The following is a 4,825-nucleotide window of genomic DNA, read 5'->3' on the forward strand; positions in this document are numbered from 1 at the left end:
ATATATATATGTTTGTTTTTGTTTTTGACAATGGTTTCTACTGACAGGGCTGCTGAATGAGGACACTGACCCTGCAGACAGTTTTATGATTCACATTACCCCAGTGAGACTAACAACTGTGGAAAACCTCGACACATTTAATTTGATTACGTATGTGGAGATATGTGCAATGAGATGGATACACAAGGAAAGATAAGAAGTTTGCTTCCTGTACAAGATCTTTAGCATACTGGTCATAAACAACTCAAGCATCTTATCTGGAATGGTACACAGCACTCCTGTTTCCCCTTTTTGCGACAGAAAAACACAAAGTAATGCAGAATTATAATGTAAAAAGAAAATGAAAATTATTTTTTTTGTTTCTTTTTTTCAAATACTAATCTGAAACCCATGATGCAGTACTTTGTAGAGCCATAACTTGCTAAAATTACACTTGAGTGTCCACAAGTAGCTATCTCTCAAAGATTCTCATTTGGATATATGACTGGACTTTAACTGGGCCATTGGAGCACATAAACATGCATAGATCTATGCATTGTATGATGAAGGCTGTCCTCCTGGAAGGTGATCTTCTGTGTAAGCCGAGGCAAAAGATACATTTTCTTTTCTCACTTTTGGCTTTTATTTAGCTCCATCCATCTCCCCACTGATTCTGAACCACTTCCCTTGTGAAAAAGACAAACATTCCCACAGCCCAATTCTGCCACCACCATGCGTCACCATGGAGATGCTACACTCAGCTGATACAGTTTTCATCTGCCGTCTGGATGGGACTTCTTATGGTGTTCTTTCCTCCTGAAACAAAAAAAAGACTGAAATTAAATTAGAATGTACGTAGGTTTATTATGTGTTTTATTTTATTTTATGTACACCAAAGCCAGCAGAGAACTGTTTTTATACAGTTACAAAGAATTTGACAATTAATTTCATTCACTTGTTTCCTAGTTGTACTTTTTTTTTGTCAGTATTTATTTGAATGTTTCTTGTGTCCAGATAAGGATGGAATCCAACTGCTGATTGGAGTAACAATGGAAATCAGTCACAGAGGAAGTAATCCTTTATAGTGATAACAACATGCAGCGGACACAGCTGTAGCTTGACTTAAACAATACCATGTTAAAGATTGTTTTCCTCCACAAGCACAAGTTTCTCTTCAAATAACCATGGAACTAATCTAAAAAAAAAGAGGCTAAGATCAGACCAGCACCGAGTTTTAACTTCCGAGATACAAGAAATACAGCGTGAGCTCCCATAGATCTTTCGATGACACATGCTACATGCTAAGCTAACATTTTGGTTTTTCGTCCTGTACTTGGCGGGTGCAGGTGATTACGCCCTTTCATCATTTTGTATTTTTATAGTTTTCGGAGAGGGGGGTTTTAGCAGCCAACATTTTCTACAATGAAGAGTCGCTTTTTAACGTGGGACGTTTTGTGCCAGACTTGGGTAAATTTGTAGCCGCTTTTGGGACATTTCGTATCCACTTTGAAAGCCTCCTGGTTAAAAGAAATGTCCTTTGGCCTGCTCATAGTCCGCTGCATCGCAGTGTGGTGATTATATGCGACCCCATAAATCCTATCTTTGAGCAGGAAACCACTTAGAAGTTTTCACAGTTGTTCAGGCGTTATGATCTAACTTTTATAAGATGTAACTGGGTAAAACAAGGTCAGTATCACAATAACTGGAAATCTTAAGGGAACAGTATGCTGTAGATTCAAAGCGTGTGTCATTATTAGTTAGATCATTAAAAATACTTAACACACAAAGCCACTACTTAAACTGATAAGCACATGAAAATGAAAGTAGAAATGGTAGCAAATGGAAACACAAATCTCTAAATCTTTCTGTATACTATTGAAATTTCATGAAATATTGATCTAAATAAGCCACTCACTGTAAATTACACGTTGGGCCATTTTTGTAGGTGAATATTGTCTGTGTTGTTTTTATTATTTTCTGCAAGACCTCAGGGTCTTTTTCAGATCGTCAAACAAGCAAACAACAAATTCCTTTGTTGAAAAAAAATAAAAGAAAAATATTTCGATTTTGTTCTTGGAACGGTTGACACGTTTCCAAAATTAGCTTCCGGAGATTTTAATGGTAAAGAAGACACCAGGGGTCATGAAGCACAAAAAAAAAAAAAAAAAAATAAAATAACACCTGTGAAAAATAATGAGTCTCCTTTTTAGCCTCACCTCCAACCCAAAAAAATTATTTCCTTTGTTGAAAAAAAAAAAAAAAGAAAAATATTTCTATTTTGTTCTTGGAACGGTTGACACGTTTCCAAAATTAGCTTCCGGAGATTTTAATGGTAAAGAAGACACCAGGGGTCATGCTGCAAAAAAAAACACCCAGAAACTGTTATGCAGCTGCATGTTTACTTACCAGTGATAATGCACATGATAATGGTTGTTGCAAAACCACAAAATGGCTATTCCTCCTTCCCTAAAGCTGTAGGTTTGACTGAAACCACAGAATATCTCAACAAAAAGTCATAACTTCTGAGGCTCATTATTGTGTCATCAGCAAATGAGACATCATTGTGTCAGACCAGGAAGTTCCTAAATTTCTGAGTTCTTTAAAAAGGACCTAATTCCTCAAAGTGGAGCAATACGGACATCGGCAACTTTGGATTACGGCCGACGAAAATGTAAAAGGTAAGGATGACATACGTTTTTTTTCTTTGTCAACAAAATTATGAATACTGTCAGCCAACAGCTTTATATAAATCAGTGACTGAAGAAATGTTTCATGCTTGACCTTTTGACATTTTTACGTTGTCAGAATGGTCAACACAGAAGTTATATGAGCAGCTCATGCATGGCAATCATGTTTGTAGCCTCTGTCATGACAGCGTGACATTAGCTCTTTGCGAGATCAAAAGGCCCTTCTTCTGAAACAAAAGGCTATAATTTTCCATTTTTAACAGAAGTCAGTGGAACAAATTTAGCTGTAGACACAAACTATTTGAAATGCTGCATCTGCGTCGTGGATGCTTCAGTTGTTGACAGTAGCTCTCAAAAACAGCCAGAAGAATCGTGTAACAGTGGGCAACACTAATGTTAACTGACAGCATGATTTTTTTTTTTTTTTTTTTGTCAGAAAAAGTGACTTGTTTGAAATAAACATTACATAAATGCAAAATTTTCTGAAAGCAAGTGCTGGAATCCAGATTAACCAGAAATAATCTGTTTTGCAGGTCAAAAAAGGTCCTTACTTCCACAAAACAAAATCTACCATCCACAACATGAAGTTAAAAAAAAGTAACTGCGACTCTTGTAAACATAAGTAGTGAGAGAGTGGTTCCCCTTTATAAACCGTATCTAAATTGCCATCTTTTTAAAATATTTTTTACCTTTCTGCTTCTGAAATGAATCCAGATTCTTTCAAACACTTTCTAATAAAAACATCATTCCATCTTTGCGCATAAGAAACACCCAAACCTCCTCTTATAGAAGGAAATAAGACAACGTACATAATACTACCCTGTCATGGTTAGTTTTGACTGTTTTTGATCGGATGCTAGCAGATTTGCATAAATTAACATACGGGGCCTGAATTAAAGATTCATTACTTTGTGTTTTTACTTCACAAGTTTAACATTTATGTTGTGGTTTATCTTGGAAGTGCAATCTCAGATGAATGATGTCACAGCAGAGCTCAGCATGTTCGAAAACCTGCGGGACTTGATAGCTGCGACTCTCAACGCTGCATTTTCCATCATTTTCTGCATTCAGACAGACAAAAAAACTTGTTCAGAAATCGAGGCTGTCGAGCACATATGTGTGCCACTGATATGGATTTGCAAACTGTTGATAAGTAGTTATCTTATGCTATGTTTTGACTTTGGTAAGTCAGAAATTATCGACATCTGCCACAGGTTTTGCAGTACATTAATCATGTCCCATTTTTGGAAAATTGTCTAAAGACAGAACTGCTACCTTCTTGCAGTATTTCCAGCTGGGAACTCAGAAAATTAGAGTTCAGACAGAAGACACTTTTTAGAAGAAACAAGTTACACTTACATTTGCCAGAGCAATTTTGCTCTACAAAAACAAAATGACAAAATGGAATCCTATTTGTTGATTGACTTTATTAAATCAAGACTGCATGTGGTATCTAGTATCAAATGTTGGACATCCTTTTTTTTTAAAGGGTCAAACACAACGGTAGATAATGACTTCTCATCAGTTCTTTTCCTCTCTATTCCAACTCCAGCTGATGTTTAGAAACTACCCAAGGCTGAAGTCCTACAATCTCGTTATAATGTACGTCAGTGTGACCTGTCGATTATGTGCTAATGGTATAGGATAATGTTCATAACACACCAGTTTGTCCCAGTTCAAGTGACGTTTTTCCAATTTTCATCCAACAAGCAAGTCCCAAAGGCCATGTCTCACTGACATATCACTCCCTAACATAAACCTGACCTCTGATAGCTTCACTCAGTGGCTCAGAGATGTTGACTTCATGCCATCTTGCTCAACACTTTAACACTTTTAAAGGTCTTTTGTAATGTCAGAAAGTGTGAAAGAGGACAGTCAGGGTACTTTTTGTGACTGTCATCAAAAATAAGATTCAGATGACTGAGTTGTTGCTTTCTCTGTAAAATCCTAGGACTGTCAAAGCGCTGCAGAAGAACGTCTGTGTTTGAGCTTATGGATCAGATGTTACTTAAAAAATCAGGAACTTTATGACTTTCCTCAAGTTGCAGTGGTTTTGCTGAAACTCTTAGCCAACCCAGCTGGGATTTCCAGACGTCTCTCAGATGGTTAGTGGCAAGAAAGGCTAATATTTCATCCATTTAGAGGAAATATTGAAAATA

General features: G+C 36.7%; 1 protein-coding gene across 1 annotated transcript in view; it reads left to right on the forward strand.

Annotated features, from left to right (window-relative positions):
• Positions 1-2,598: 2,598 nt before the first annotated feature.
• mitfa (melanocyte inducing transcription factor a) overlaps positions 2,599-4,825 on the forward strand; it is a 26,717-nt gene continuing 24,490 nt past the window's right edge. The window contains exon 1 of the mRNA XM_007565606.2: positions 2,599-2,657. The gene's annotated coding sequence lies outside the window, so the exon portion shown is untranslated. The remainder of the gene's footprint in view (positions 2,658-4,825) is intronic.

The sequence above is a fragment of the Poecilia formosa genome, unplaced genomic scaffold, assembly GCF_000485575.1.
Source record: "Poecilia formosa unplaced genomic scaffold, Poecilia_formosa-5.1.2 Scaffold180, whole genome shotgun sequence".
In the NCBI taxonomy this organism is placed as follows: domain Eukaryota; kingdom Metazoa; phylum Chordata; class Actinopteri; order Cyprinodontiformes; family Poeciliidae; genus Poecilia; species Poecilia formosa.